The 17,062-nt window shown below is 36.0% G+C and overlaps 1 non-coding gene across 1 annotated transcript; it reads right to left on the bottom strand.

Annotated features, from left to right (window-relative positions):
• Window positions 1-5,831: 5,831 nt before the first annotated feature.
• Window positions 5,832-5,938, bottom strand: LOC113719537 (small nucleolar RNA R71). Its single transcript, XR_003454914.1, has one exon. It is a non-coding gene; the product is annotated as a small nucleolar RNA R71 (small nucleolar RNA).
• Between the last annotated feature and the right edge of the window lie 11,124 nt (window positions 5,939-17,062).

Here is a 17,062-nt window from a genome sequence, read left to right as displayed (position 1 = left end):
TGAGAAGCAACCAACGGCCTTTGAACTGTTCGTCACGGTCAAAGAATTGAAGTCTTTACGGGAGTGAAAGGTCAAGAGTATAAATATTATTTCTCATTATTGTGTCACTATATATAATTGCTCCAAAAATTCATATAGATGAATAGTATATTCATCTAATCTGATGGTCATTAAGTTTTCATTGATTCCTCCAATTGTCTCAGTTGGGCCTCTCTTCCTCTTCGACCAAAACTGTGTAATTCTTTCCAAGCCTGATTTTGACAGCCAAGTCAAAGTCTCTGAGGCTGAATAATATGAGAAGCGCTGCTTGCTCTAAATTTTTATTGCGACATTGCTTAATGTGTAGTTGCGTCTTCCAACAAATTTTTATTAGGGATAAATTCGTATACCTCCCCTGAGGTTATTGATAATTGTAAAAAAAACTCCCCTCAAGTTCTAAAAATTACACTTACCCTCCCATGTTTTTATTGTTTAAGTAACATTCTAGGTCCAAGAGGCTAGATATTTTTCCAAAAATTTTATAATGCCCTTGAGTTATAATTCACCAAAAAAAAATAAAAAAGAAAAAATGGTTCACAGTCTCTATTTCATTCATCTTTATTTGCTATCATTGTTGCCTACCCATTAACATCCAAATCACCACTGAATTAACACTTATCTTTGTTCTAATGTTGCTCTTTTACTTAAAAATTTTTTATGCAGACCATTTATCAACTATAAAATGCTGCATTAGATATCCAAAAGTTTACATACAATCTCATATCAATATCAGATTTTGCTTAACACACGACAATATTTATCAATATCTCTAAATTTCAATTCTATGGCTGCCACCTTTTTTATACAAAATAATCTAGGCCATCACTACTAATATCAATATTCAATATACTTCATTGGCAAAAAGTTCAAAATCAATCAAATTATCTCTATAGGAATACATCAATAATTGTAAATAAAAAATAGAAACACAATGCAGTTATAAATATACCATGAACGCTTTTTTTTTTCATAACAACCATGACAGTATAATCTATATTTAGTCTCTATTCCACTTCTTATCCTTAATTTTTTATTGTTTATCACTGCCACTATCTTCATCTCCATCTAGTTTGATAATGAAATTATCATTCAATTTGTCATTTGACAATTTCAATTTGCTAATGCCTATTAAAAATTGGAAACAAAAATGGGTGTAAGGAAACTATTTAATAATAATGAAAAAAAAAGAGAATTGGGAATAGACACCAAGATAGGTAAGCATTGGTGGTTTGGTGTGTATGGTAGTTTTGTTAGTGGTGACGGTACATATTTGGTTGATCAGAATAAATAAATGAGTTTAAAAGGAAAACAGATACAGGAGGAAGATGATAGAGAATTAAATTATTGGTTGACAATAGATAAGAGAGTTTTAATATTTGATAGAGTTTTTCAATGAGTTGGCAATGAATAAAGAGCATTGTTGTCTTTTTATCATAGCAAGGGAGGTCTCCGTAATTATGTAAACTTCAAGGGAGCTGAGTGAAATTGTCGAAAACTTGGGGAGAGGTTTCTGAAATTATCCCTAAATTTAATCTATTTGGCACAATGCTCTAAAGAGACTATAGAATTCCCCTAATTTAAAAACGCTAACAACTGCATTAAGAATTCAAATCACCTACACCTGTTAGAAATTTAAATCGAGAGATACTTATTATGCTTAAGATTCATCCATTAAAGTTGAACTATTGAAGAGTTCATGGTTTAAGATACACAAGTTTTTGCAAATTAGTGGGGGATTGTTGAGTAGTTTGAAAAACTACACAAATCTGTGCAAGTGTTGGCACCCCAAACAATGTCTTCTGAACTCTGAAGTCCAAATTGTGTCCAGATTTAATGATAGCTCTCTTCAAATCATAGTTATTAAACGTGGTCTAGAAAGGAACCCAGCAAAGGAGGTGGGTGAGTGGTTGAACTAATAGATCACTAAATATATATAAATATTATATCTCATAATTTTGATATAAGATTATGCTATAAACTATAATGAAAAAAATGCCATAGCAAATGATCATTTAATTTAATTTGCTATAGAATTGTTAATTTACATAAGAATCAACAAAACATAAATTTAATTAGTAATCCACCAAACTTGAAGTGTAAAATTTTATCTGTGTTTAGTGTAATTATCTAACTTATTTACAAATTTTAAGTGCAAAAAATTATTGAAAACAATATTTGTCTTCAAAAAGGTTTATGTAATATAATATCTTTGAAATCCATTTTATAACTTATAAAGTTTGGGGGGGGAGGACATAAGTTTTTATTAAAGATTCCAAATAAATTTTTTTGGAGAAATAAAAAAAGAATAAAGATAAAATTGATAAAATGTTCATATAGTATAAGAAGGCTATTCAACTTACACATGGCAACTAGTATGGTGGTGAGTATACTATAGATGCATGCTTAAAGTGAATCTTGGTAAGAGCTTGCTAAAATTTTTGAGGGGTCATAAGTTTTTATTAAAAGATTCTAAATAAATTTGTTTTGAAGAAATAAAAAATGAATAAAGATAGAATTGACAAAATGTTCATATAGTATAAGAAAGCTATTCAACTTACATAAGGATGACAATGGGGGCGGGTGCCCGAGGGTTGGGCCCGTTTTAGAAACGGGGTGGGGGACAGGGGAGTGTACCCCCGCCTCATCCCCTACCCCACCATCCATTTAAAAATATATACATATTTATATATAAATAAATATATATGTAATTATATATGTAATATTTAATTTACTTAGTTACCTGATAATGATATTATTAGTTATATGTATCATATAATGTATATTGGTATATGTAATATAATTGATATTATCAATTATACTAATAATTATATGTCTACTAATAGAAATATTAATTAGTTATACTAAATTTACTAATACATTTATACTAAATCCCTAATTACACTTAATACAATAACATTTTTTCTCAAAAAAAAAAGTACAAGCACAATAATGAATTAGTGATTATATGTGAGGACTCACAAAAATTTAATATTTTAAATTCCATTTCGAGCTTATTTAAATATTTAATTACCTATTTACTCTGATTATTATTTTCTAGCCTCTTTAGACCTAATTACATGGATTTATAGTTTCGTTATATTTTTAAAGCGACTCGTTTCAAAATTTAATTCTCGGAAGCTCATTAAGTGAAAATAGCGAATACGCGATTGGAGTCAATAATCGATTCGAGAATACAATAAGCTTGGAAAAATTAGAGACTTGCACAATGGTCTTGAAATAGGTATTTTTGTGCTTAAATATTCAAGTGATAGTTATTAGTACCATCGTTATAAGAATTTTTTGGAGTTTTACTTTATCACGTTTAAATTGAAAATACGCGTTTTCACACGCGCGATTTAATTGAGGGACTCTAGACCCTTATTTTGGAACAATTAAGAGTGAATACTATTTATATGAATATAAGTTCATTAGAGGTTTCGTGCACTAATGAAATAAACTCGAGAGGAATCGAGTACAAAACGCGCGCGCTGACTTTTGGACAAACACATGGGCCACACATTAAAGCTTCTTGATAAGTGAATATTTAACGTACATTTTGTACGAATTTGGCATGAATTTTTGGTATGTTTTCAGAAGATTAAAGCCATATTTGAACTCTTTTGGTGATAATTGTTTAAATATTGTTTAAGGGTTCAAAAATTGATAAATGAGTGGATTAATGCATTAATTTTGTGAAATTGTGAAGGTAATTGAAGTATGAAATTCATGCACAAGTTGAGCTCGGATCCGTGTTGAGCTCGGATCCGTGTGTACAAGAGAGATCTGAGCCCTCGTCTGTACTTCTGGCGGAGTGTATCCGAGGTCAGGAAGATCCGACCTCGGATCCATCAAGGAAAGTCCTCGGATCCTGAAGATCCGAGCTCGGATCATTTTTCAACCCTCGGATCCGAGGCTCGGATCTGTCTCTCTCCTCAGCAAGTGCCACAACCGTTTTTCTTTACCTTTTTCACAACTTTCCAGCTATTTTGAGGGACAGAAATCGGTGGCACATGCTTCTGCAACAAAAGAGAAGACCAAATGAGTGTGGACAAAAGGAAACATCATATCTTTGACTTCTTTTTACAAAATCTGAGTGGAAGAAATTATGAAGTGAGAGATGATAGACTTTCTACCACCTTTTATGCAGAAACACAGGGGAGAAGTAGGAATTACCATACGTAGCTAGTTTTCTTTCTTGTATCTGGTTTCTATCTAGATAGGAGTTCTTGGAGAAGTATTTGGAGTTTTCACTTGTAATCATATTGTGCAAGAGCATAGCAGGAATTGGAGAGCTTCACCTTCAATTGGCTAAGCTTTCTTTTATCTTTCTTGTACTTGTACTTCATGATGTTTGGCATTAATAAACTTGTGAGTTTGATTGTTAAATCATTCATGAGTAGCTAAATCCCTTAATCTAGGGAGTAGATGAAACTTATGGCTAAATAATACTAACTGAATGTGATTTACACTTGTTATATCTTGTATTAACTTGTCTACTTGTGTAGCTGTAATTACTTGTTGTTGATTGATCACCAATAGCATGTTTATAGTTGTTATTATTCAATGAGAATTGGTAGTAACAATGGAAACACATGAGTAGAGTCTAAGTTGTATGTTCATGAAAATAGAGATACACTTAAGTGGATTACTTAGCATTTCATGAAAGAAAACAGAGTAGTAGTAGTATTTCACCATGAAAATAGGGAAAACTGAACTATTTTAGGCCATTTCATCATGAGAATGAGACTTGATAAATTTGAAAATGAATCTCTGGTTAAACAAGAATAATAGCAAGAAGTAAATCCATTAATTTGTGTTGTTTATGCCATAAGTGGAATCTACATCCCTAGAATCTTTCTTGAGTGAAATTTCTCTATTTGCATTCAGCATTTGTTAAACTAGATTTGTATATCAGATTTGTAGATTACAGCATTAGACTTTCTCTGCTCAAATTAATTGTAAGTCTAAATAATAGAGAAAACAAGGGTTTAGTAATTGTTTAAATTGCTCCTCGTGGGATCGACCCGATACACATCTTGTACTACAATTGCGACATGTATACTTGCAGTCCAATGGGTGTAAAATCGGAATTGAACTTGCATTGATATAAAAATCCCGTCAAGTTTTTGGCGCCGTTGCCGGGGAGCGGCAATATTAGGGCCTAATCATCTCTATTAATTTAGATATTTTCATTGTTTTTTATTCAAGTTGTTGAATTAAAACTGCAAAATTTCTCTTGTTTTTGTTTGTAGTATATGCACCGATCAAATCGAGAAGTTACACATTTCGATCCTGAAATTGAAAGAATATTACACAGACAAAGGAGGAGTACATCACATCAAGAGGAACAAGAGGTTTGGCAGCCAATAGAAGATATCTTGATAGAATTACAATTTGAAGAAGAAATGGCAGAAAACGAAGCAAATAGGCGAGTTCTACGAGATTTTGCTCTATCGGGAACACAAGGATCTCAAACGAGTATAGTAAGGCCTTCGGTAAATGCTAACAACTTTGAGATTAAACCATCACTTATCCAAATGGTTCAACAATCTCAATTTGGAGGTAATGCAGTAGAAGATCCTAATACACACTTAGCTACATTCTTGGAAATTTGTGATACAATTAAAATGAATGGAGTTAGTGATGATGCTATAAGGCTAAGATTGTTCCCATTTTCATTGAGAGATAAGGCCAAACTTTGGCTACACTCTCATGCTCCTAATACTTTCACCGGATGGGATGATTTATCAAGAGCATTCTTAAATAAGTATTTTCCACCAGGTAAGACTGCTAAGCTTAGAATGGATATCACTAGTTTTAGCCAATTAGAAGGTGAATCATTATATGAGGCATGGGAAAGGTTTAGAGATTTGCTTCGGAAATGTCCACATCATGGACTGCCGGAGTGGTTAATCATACAAACCTTCTATAATGGTTTAGTTTTTCTACTAAAACTATGATCGATGCAGCTGCAGGTGGAGCTTTAATGGGTAAATCACCCCAAGAAACTCATACTTTGATAGAAGAAATGGCAGCAAATAACTACCAATGGGCCAATGAGAGAGGTAATACAAGACGTCATGCAGGTATGATAGAAATGGACACTCTCAATATGCTGAGTGCTCAAATGAATAATGTGATGAAGTTGCTAAGTAGACAAGGTGGAGTTGGTCCAAGTTCATCTAATGCACATGTAGCATGTTGTTCTATATGTGGAGGTGAACATGATACTAATGAGTGTGTTGATTTTGAGCAGGTACAATTCGTTAATAATTATAATCGTAATGCTCAAAATAACCCCTACTCGAATACTTACAATCCGGGGTGGAGAAATCATCCAAATTTTGGATGGAAGGACCAAGGAAATCAACCAAGGCCAGCCAATCCACCGGGATTTCAATCAAGGCAACAACAAGTTGAAACCAAACCTGGTTGGGAGATCGCTGTGGAAACGCGTGCTAAGGTTACTTCGGATAGATTCGAGCGAGTTGAGGGGCGGCTGGACCAATTGGCTGGGATGTATAGAAATTTGGAGATTCAAATTGGTCAAATTGCCAATGCGATCAACAACAGAAACCCTGGTGAATTGCCGAGTAAAACCGAAGTGAATCCGAGAGAGCAAGTCAATGCTATCACTCTTAGAAGTGGTAAAATGGTTGAGGGACCTAACTCTAGTAATTCAAGTGGTGAAAAAGATAAGGAGCAAGCATATGGAGGAGTAAAACCAAGCCAAAATGATAATGTAGTCATTAATATTGATGAACCTCCTCCTCAATTAAATTCTAATGAAATTCCTTTTCCTCACAGGTTGAAGAAAGATGGACAGGATCGGGAGTTTCAAAAGTTCTTCAAAATGTTTAAACAATTGCACATTAACATTCCTTTCATTGATTCTATAACACAGATTCCCTCTTATGCGCGTTTCTTGAAAGATATCATGTCAAGAAAGAGGAAAATTGTAGATAATGAGATGATAGTATTAACGGAAGAGTGTAGTGCATTAATTAAGAACAGACTCCCTCCTAAATTAAAAGATCCGGGAAGTTTTTCTATTCCTTGCACTATTGGTCAATTGCATTTTTTTAATGTTTTATGTGATTTAGGTGCAAGTGTGTCACTTATGCCATTATCGGTTGCCCGGAGGTTGGGACTTCAAGAGTTGAAAGCTACCAATATCATATTGCAGTTGGCGGATCGGTCAATCACACATCCAATTGGTATTTTGGAAAATGTGCTCATAAGTGTAAGACAATTTATAATACCTGTGGATTTTGTTGTCTTAGATATTGAGGAAGATGTGAGAATGCCAATTATTCTAGGACGACCGTTTTTAGCCACCGCACGAACTATAATTGATGTGGAAAAAGGTAAGCTTATACTACGGGTTAATGGTGAGGAATTGGAATTCAATTTGGATAATAAAGAAGGGAGTATAGAGCCTATTGTTCTTGTTTCTAATATGCCATGTGATGAAAAGGTTAACCAAGAAAGGAACGAAGAAGTTAAATTATTAAATGTTCTTGGTACTAACTTTCATGGTATAGGAGCAAGGGAAGAGAAGATAAGGGTGGAAGTTGGCTTAATAAATTCGACACTCCATGAAAAAAGTGGAGAAAAATTGAGCCAACTCGAAAAAGACAAGCAAATTCCACTCCAAGGTGAAGTCGAGCCTTTATATGACAAGTCTAATACTCCTCCTTGGCATTTGAGGAAATTGGACTATGGAGATCAATGCATGGCTCACCACATGGTGGATTGGCTCGAAAGTTTCGACCCATGGGGAGAAAATCGCTCCTTAATGTTCTAAAATGATTCAATTTTTTTGAGTCGAGCCAACGACTATAAACAAAAGCGCTTGTTGGGAGGCAACCCAATAATAATATTGTATTTGCATTTTTATGTGTTTTTTTTTACATTTTGGTGTGATTTAATTAACTAATTAGATGTATTTCACTTGTTTGTAGGAGGTACCGGAGTTTCATCATCCATTTTGGAGGTACAATTGAAGAACAAGTGTAAAAAGGGAGGTTTTCTTACCAAAATTGTGCTTTAAGTGTTTAGAATTATCATTCATATATGCATTGTGCATTTCAAGTATATTCAAGTGAGTTTTGGTGATAACATGTTATAAATGCTCATGGACTCATTTGATGTGTATTTAATGCCCAAAAATGCCATTTTAGTGTAAAAGTACAGAAATGATCAAAGGACCCTACCCCTCGATTTTCAATGTAAATGTGTTTGTTGTGTTTTGAGAGGTTGGATATTGTGTTTATGGTATATTACATGTGTGTGGGAGGTTGGAATTAATAAAAAATATGTCCAATGTGTGATTTGGAATTGGCCGGAAAAGGGAGAAAAAGTTTGAAAAATTGCAGTTTCTGCAATTAGTGCAGAGAAATATAAATCCGAGCTCGGATCCTAAAAGCCCAGACAGATCCGACTGCGAATCCATCGATCCGAGCTCGGATCTATTCCAATCCAGATAGATCCGAGGGCTCGTCTGTGTTTCTGTTGGGACTGATCCGAGCCCCTGTCGGATCCGAGGACGTTCAGAACAGATCCGACCTCGGATCTGTTCGCGATAAGAAAAGAAACGAGGTCTCGGTTCCTCATTTTTTCGAATTCCCTTTTCCCTCTTCTCACCAAAACCCTACCCCTTTCCTCCAATCTTCCATTTTAACCATCAAATCTCCAATATTTCATCATAAACACCTCCCCAACCCATGTATGATCAGAAACCCTAAACTATTTCACCACAACACAGCATCAAAAGTGGATTTTGATCTTCAAAAGGGAATTTTGGGCCGCACGGAAATTCTTTGATTTCTGGGTGAAATTGGACTTGTTTCCTCCTCATTTTTCATCATTATCATCCTCTATCATCTTCCCACACATTTGAGGTAACAATTTGCGAATTTCTTTGACATTTTATAATTTCTTATTCTACATTTTTCTAGTTTTTGGGAATATTATGATAAATGCATATTTGTTGGAATTTCTTGATATAATTGTGCTACATTGTGCTTAAATAGATTGTTACAACTATTTTCATACTTATTTTTGAGAAAACTGTGGATTTGGTGATATTTTTAAGATTTTTCTCAATTTTTGGGCTTGAGCATTTTAGTGATTTAGACTTGTGAATTTTGCTTTCATTGGATATATGAACTTGTTCCGAGGAGTATAAATCACTGTTATATTAATGACATGCTATCATTAGAGCAAAAACCCATTGGATAAAAAAGTCTGTTTGCAATTAAATTAAGCACATTGAACCACTTTTACTTGAGATAATTTGCATTTGTTTGGATGAATTGGAACTCATGTGTATGTAAACTGAGTGTTATGAGTGTTATGAATTGGATTGGAGATATTCTCAAGTGTTTGGGTGTTCATTCTTGCACATGAATATAATTTTCAATTGTTTGGACTTATTATGCATGACATGATTTCTTTATTGATAATATTCTTTCTAAATGTGGGAATTTTATTTGAGAATTGTTAGGAAGTTTATTTGTTTAAATTTGGGAACATTTTGGCAAGGAGTTTAGCCCTTTTTTAAGGGGAAACTCTGCCGAAATTTTCTTAAATTCTTATTTATTATTTGAGAGCAAGTTTAAAATGTTGTGTATAGGTATTATGGCTCGCACAAGGAGGCCTCGCATTCGTACTCCTACTCCTTCTTCAAGTGAGGAACACACACCTTCCTTGCAAGAGGAGTCACCTGAAGAGGAATCTCATTCACCTGAGCCGCCACCTCGCTCTCGCCGGAAGACCGCGTCTACTAGCCGTGATGAGCCACCTCCGGACTATGATACCACACGATTCACATCATTTGCGAATCAACAATGGTATGAAGCCGGCCTAGACAAGGAAATCATTATTGAGAAACACTTGGCACCGAAGGTGGACGCGCACTATCACATTTCTACAGCATTCAAAAGACTTGGATGGGAGAACATCCTTCAGTTGCCCAAACACTACTACCCCAATCTGGTCCGGGAGTTTTACGCTAATGTAGAAAACAAGCAAAGCCACAGTGGCAACCTCATCATCTCATGGGTTCGAGGCAGGAGAGTGGCTCTCAATCGAGATACGTTGAGACGCTTCGTCCAACTCAAAAACGAAGGCGAAGATGTCAAATTGACCAAGGAGTTCAAGGCTCGAGACCCTTGGGAAGTGGGAGAGGCCGTGGGACGTCTAAAGGGTCAGTACCGTGAGCGAGAAAATTCGAAAAAACTCACGGTATATGCTGACTCCTTCGAGCATCAGTACCACCTCATCTTCTATCTTTTTGCCTTTAATGTGGTGCCGAAAAGGAGTGGCAAACGGGAGATCCGAAATAGCGATCTCTACTTTCTGGATAAGATGATACATGGAGTGGGTAGGCAATTGACTGGTATTCCTCTACCCAGCATTATCATTAGCTATATGCGGACCACAGCTCGCATGAGGGCCGGCGAGACTTGCTTTGGATTCCCTCGACTGCTATCCCTCATTTTTGAGAAACTCAAGGTTCCTCTTGGAACCGAAAGATCGGTGGTAACTAGGTCGGCCGAGAAGGTAACGCTTCTATACTCAAATCCTTGGGTATTTCTATGAATTTTGGAGCTGCTTTGATCCGGGACACAGGAGAAGTATCGACTTCCACTCAGCCTCCGCCTCAAACTGAACCGCAAGCGGAAACTCAAGAGACGGAGACACAGCAGACTCTTCCTCCTTCGGTTCAGCGACCACCTCCTCAACCGCGTTCCAAATGGCAAGAGCTCCTCAATGCCATTTGCTGTATGGAGACACGTGTTGTCGAGCGTATTGACCAGACCAGCGGATGATGACCGAGCGACTCGACCGATATGATCGCCGTCTTCGTATGATCGAGGATCATTTCCATATCCGCCGGTCCCCTACTCCGACACCTCAGCAGGAGGAGGGACACATTGGTACATCACATGGTCCTCATGGAGCCGAGGAGGCAGTAGACCCTCGTTCCGAGCAGCCATGATGCTCTTTAGCGGATTAGACCTTTTATTTCTTTATTTTTCTTTTCTTTTGTTAAGACAAACTTTGTAGATTTTATTTTTCTTTAATTTGAATCATCTTGTGCTACTTATGGTGTTTGGTACTCTTGTTGTCTCATTTTGGACAGAAAATGGATGATCGTGATGATTAAGGGTTTCAAATTGCATCACCACTTATGTGAGAAAAGTTTCAGTTCTTTTACCTTCCTCTACAATGAGGACATTATAGATATTAAGTGTGGGGGAGGGATTACTTTATCTTATGGGTGATTGTGTCTTGAAATGCATGATTTTAGTTGTTTATGGCTTAAAAATGTTGGAATTATATGTGGAGATATAGTCATGAGGATAATTTTTGTGAAAATTGAGGTTGTTGGCAGGGAGTTTCATCTATTTTTATGGGAAAACTCTGTCAAAATTTTTCTAAAACATTTTCCAATATTTCATTGCAATTCTTCCAATTAAATGGCCAAAATGTTAAAATTTTAAGTGTCTAATTCTTCCATTGGATAAAATGCTATGTGTATTTTGGAAAAGTTTAGTTTTTATTTGGCTTGGAATGAATTATTATGCAATTACGATTTTTACATTTTAGAAAGTATATTTGGTTAATAAGAAAAATTATGCTTAGAATTTTGCAAGATTAATGATATTTATCATTTTTACTTAATTTTATAAGTAAGTGATTGATATAGTCAAAGACAAGGCCAAATTCTTCCTTTAATTATACTTAGAGGGAAAAAGAAATTATATGTTTAAAAAAACATAAAAAAATAAAAAAATAAAAAAAAATAAAAAAAATAAAAAAAAAAAGAGAATAATATTATTACTTTTCTACTCGAATGATTCACATACTGAGTAACCGGAGGTTGGCATTTACAAATGTCGACATTCGCGTAAAAAGGTATTGGAATTAAGAGTATGCTTAGCAATTTAAATAAGTGAAATGTTGAGCAACCGGAAATTTTCACCTAAAAGTGTTGATTTTCGCGTAAAAAAACGTTTTCACTAGTTAAAAAACGTTTTTTTTTTCACTATGTAAAAAAACGTCCTTCCACCTCCGGTCGCGTGGAAGGACCGAGCCCGTTACCAACTCCCGAGCCACCTCGGAGAACTGGGCTCGGTCGTTGATAGACAGCTCCCAGGACGGGTAGAAGCGGCGGGGGTCGTGCATGGAGGGGGCCTGACCCGGCTTCAGGGGGGCGACGTGACGGAAGTGCCACAGTGTTATTCTTGGTTTTGATGATCACAAAAGTTCGTTTATACAGACCAAGAAAGTGAACACTTTGATCAGGCCTGATGGAACAAGGAAAACATATGTCTGATTGACTCCAGTCTACGATACTTTGGATGTGGCAAACAAGATTGAAATAATATAAATGAATTTAGTCATTGTTTTGTTCCGATCAAAGATACTGTCTTTTAAGTGTGTCTAGTTTGTCATTCTTGGCACCTTGAAATGTTTATCTAACCTTCTTAAAAAACAAGTGTTTTTGTCTATCCAAGAATCAGGTTCGAATATGTCATCAAATGCAAAACAACCAAAATGAGAAGCAAAAACAGGACAATCAGGTCGGACGGCCGAAAGGAAACTGTCGGACGTCCGAAAGGATGAAGAACATCAGGAAGGAAGCTCTGTCGGACGCTCATATGGGAGCATCGGACGTCCGGAAGGATCGGACGCACACCTCGGACGCATATCAACCAGATCGGACGTCCGAAAAATTCAAAGATAACTTGCCAACTCTCTGCCTACGATCGGACGCTGTGCTGTCGGACGATCAAGACGCATCGGACGTCTGAACGTCAACTTGGCTGTTTTTCGGACGATTGGATCGGACGATGATTTGATCGTCGGACGTCCGACAGCCCCAACGGCTAGTTGACTCTTCAGCTGCCTTCTATCCGTTGGAAGCATTGATGAAGCCCATTTCTGGTTCCCTTTAAAATCAAACTGGTCTGAACGAAGTTGGGACTTTTGCACACTTTGTTTACAAGATCTCAAGAGATATTTTAGCTAGAAAATAGTCTCCAAAGTTAGATTTGTTTTAAAATGGTGTGAATTTCTTGTGAGCATTTCTTTTGTGGTTGAAAGGATCTTTAGAGTAGCTCTGTTGAGGGTTTTCTGAGTGATTGTAAAACTTCTTAGCTTGACTAAGTGAGGCTTAGGGCAAGGAAGAAGTGCTCCCTCCATTGTACATCTAGTTGATTGTCTTTCATCAAAGAGAAGTTGCTCCTCCTAGTGTTTGGTCTTCAAGTTTGAGGAAAGCTTGGTAGACACTTGGTTTGATTCCCTATCTTACTTTTCTGTTTAATAAAATTCTCATTGCTTATCTATACTTGTCTTTCTGATCAATATTGCTCTTGTCTTCTAATCTACTTGGTTGATCACTACTAGAAAAGAAGGTAAATTTTTATTAAAGAAAAAGTGCATAAATTTGGTTAAGATTTTAATCAACCAATTCACCCCCCCTCTTGGTTGTCTTTGGGACTTACAATTGGTATCAGAGCCAGGTCTCCTTGAGATTGAGCTCTAACGGCTTGGAGTAAAGATGACAACCAGTCATGCTATGTTTGTTGAGGGGCAATCTGTTACTAGGCCTCCCATGTTCAGTGGCTCCAACTATGTTAGCTGGAAAGAACGAATGATTATCTTTCTGCAATCTATTGATATTGAATTATGGTTTATTGTGAGTGAAGGACCGCATGAAGCTAACTTTCTTGATGCAGATACAGGGTTGCTTCGGCCAAAAACGAGAGCTGAAATGAATGCTCAAGATAGGACTAACCTCACATTGAATGCCAAGGCCATGAATGTTCTTTATAGTGCCCTAGATTCTAATGAATCAATTAGAGTAAAAGGCTGCAAATCGGCCAAAGAAATGTGGGATAAACTAAGAGAAATCCATGAGGGTGGTGACAATGTGAAAGAACAGAAAAAAACTATCTTGGTCACGAAATATGAATCATTTAAAATTGAACCTCTTGAGGATATTGTCAAAATGTATTGCAGGTTCACTGACTTGATCAAAGATCTCGAGGCGTTGGGCAAAGAGTACACCTTGGGAGAGAAGAACAGGAAAATTCTCAATGCTTTGGGCAAAGAATGGGAAAATAAAGTGACTGCAATAGAGGAGGCTAAGGATTTAAGTTCTGTGCCTATTGAATCTATCATTAACTCACTAACCACTTATGAGTTGAAACTGAAATCTAAAGTGTAGGAGGAAGAGGATGGTAGAGCAAAGAGAAACATTGCTCTAAAGACTACTCAAGGTGAAGATGATACAGCTCACTTGGATGATGAAGACTCAGATGGTGATGATAATGATCTTGCTCTCATCACCAGAGGCTTCAAGAGAATCTTGAATAAAAGAAAGTTTAGAAGGGGAGGACCTAGCAATCAATTCCAGAATCAGCCATCTATCGCAAAGTACAAAGGAAAACAAGATTTCAACAAGAAACAGTTGGACAAATGCTTCGAATGTGGACAGCCTGGACACTATGCAAACGAATGCCCCATGAAGAAGATGAAAGATGGAAAAGCTGATCGAAAGCCAAGATTCAACAACTTTCAGATTATTTGGAATGAATGCAACTCCGAAAGGGAAGTTGAAAAAGAAGAGGAATCAGCTCAAATGGCCTTCATGGCTATTGAAAATAATGAGGTAACTTCCACACACTCTTAATCTGAAAGTGATGATGATGAAGATGATGATCTTGAATCTTTTGTTGAAAAACTGCATAATGCCTTGAAGGAATCTTATGATAAAAACAAGCAGTTAAAACAGAAATTGGCTTTTCTCATTCAAGAAAATGCAAGTCTTTTTCAACAAAACAAACAACTAAAGATCGATAATGAAAGTCTTGTAAGAGCCGGATGTAATGTTCAAAATGAGCTTGATAGAAAGACAAATATCTGTGAAATGCTGAAGGAAAGACATGGTGATTTGAAAAAAAGGATGGACAACTTGGATGAGTCTTTGAAAGCAAGAAAGCAGGAGTTTATCAAAAGGAACATGTCATCTACACGTCCTACTACTTTTCAAAGAACATTTGCACACAACAAAAATGCACGTGGTTTCACAACATATAGAAGAGGTGGATTGAGATATGTCAAACCAGTACATGTTAAGGACTCTTCCATTATGTGTGGTTTTTGTTGTCAAAGAGGGCATTTGAAAAGTGATTGCTATGTGAAAAGAAATCTGAACAAAGGGATGAACTGCATGTGGTTAGTTAGATACAATGCTAACTATTATGGACCCAAAAATTAAAATGGGTACCAAACACTTTCTCTTTTCAGGAAAAATGCTCAACCAAGTCCAAATGGTTCATTGATAGCGGTTGCTCAAGGCATATGACCGGTGATCCCTCTTTGTTCATAAAGCTGAAATCAAGATCAAGTGGAAAAGTGACATTTGGTGATGATGTGAAAGCTAAGACAATTGGAATAGGTGATGTTGGTAAGGATGGTGAAACTTTTGTTCATAATGTGCTCTTAGTTGATAACTTAGGTTATAATTTGCTAAGTGTTAGTCAATTGTGTGATAAAGACTTGAATGTGTTGTTTAGAAAGCATGAATGCATTGTGCTTGATTCCAAATACAATGTTGTGTTCAAAGGTAAGAGGTTCAACGATATATATATTGTGGTTCTTGATAAAATTGATTCTTCTAGCTTAAAATGTCTTAAAGCTTCAAATGAAGATCCTTGGTTGTGGCATAGAAGACTTTGTCATTTTAACATGGATCTACTAAAGGAAATTTCGAAAAAGGAGCTAGTTAGAGGCTTGCCAAAAATCAGTTTTGAAAAGGATAAAATATGTGATGCATGTCAATTTGGAAAGCAAACAAAAGTTTCTTTTAAACCAAAGAAGTGTGTATCTACTTCCAAACCTTTAGAACTCTTGCATCTTGACTTATTTGGCCCTACTCAAATCTCTAGCTTGGGTGGTAAGAAATACTGTTTTGTGATTGTAGATGATTATTCTAGATACACTTGGGTAATATTTCTTGCTCATAAGGATGATGCATTCAAGAATTTCACTTCATTGTTTGCTAAAGTGCAAAATCTGCTTGGATTAAAAATTGTTAGAATTAGAAGTGATAATGGAACAGAATTCAAGTATTGTGGATTTCCAGAATTTTGCGATTATAATGGCATAACTCATGAGTTTTCTATTGCAAGAACTCCACAGCAAAATGGTGTTGTAGAAAGGAAAAACAGGACTCTCCAAGAGGCTGCTAGAACTATGTTGAATGAATGTAGGTTGCCTAAATATCTTTGGGCTGAAGCGGTAAACACCGCATGTTATGTGATAAACAGAATCCTTTTGAGACCTATTTTGAAGAAAACTCCTTATGAACTGATGTTTGATAAGAAACCTACGGTTGGTTATTTCAAAGTATTTGGTTGTAAATGCTTTATTTTGAATCTAAAGGAACATCTTGGTAAGTTTGATAAAAAATCTGATGAAGGAATATTTTTGGGGTATTGTGAGAATAAAAGAGGATATAGAGTCTTTAATAGAAGGACTCTTGTGATTGAAGAAGCTATACATATAACATTTGATGAAACCAATGATGATAATTCCAAAAGTTCGTGTGAGGATGATGATGTAGGTGTTCGAGAAGGAATGGAAAAGCTATCAATTGGAAATGAAGGAAGCTCTAAACCAGCAGCAACTGAAATGGAAAATGAAGTTCATAATGATCAAGAAGAGGAAGATGAAGACAAAAATGATGATCCACTCAAAGATCTTCCCAAGGCTTGGAAATTCAGCCAAAATCATCCAAAAGAGCTTATAATTGGTGATCCATCCGAGAAGGTAAACACTCGTTCCTCATCTAGAAAATTGATTGACAATTTTGCTTTAGTTTCTCTTTTTGAACCCAAAAATATCAATGATGCCTTAAAGGATGAAAACTGGATTTTGGCAATGCAAGAGGAACTTAATCAATTTGAGAGAAATGAAGTTTGGACACTTGTTGATAGACCTCAAA

Source organism: Coffea arabica, chromosome 1e (assembly GCF_036785885.1).
Source record: "Coffea arabica cultivar ET-39 chromosome 1e, Coffea Arabica ET-39 HiFi, whole genome shotgun sequence".
In the NCBI taxonomy this organism is placed as follows: domain Eukaryota; kingdom Viridiplantae; phylum Streptophyta; class Magnoliopsida; order Gentianales; family Rubiaceae; genus Coffea; species Coffea arabica.
Note: the sequence above shows the minus strand (reverse complement) of the source record. Positions and strands in the feature narration are given on the sequence as shown.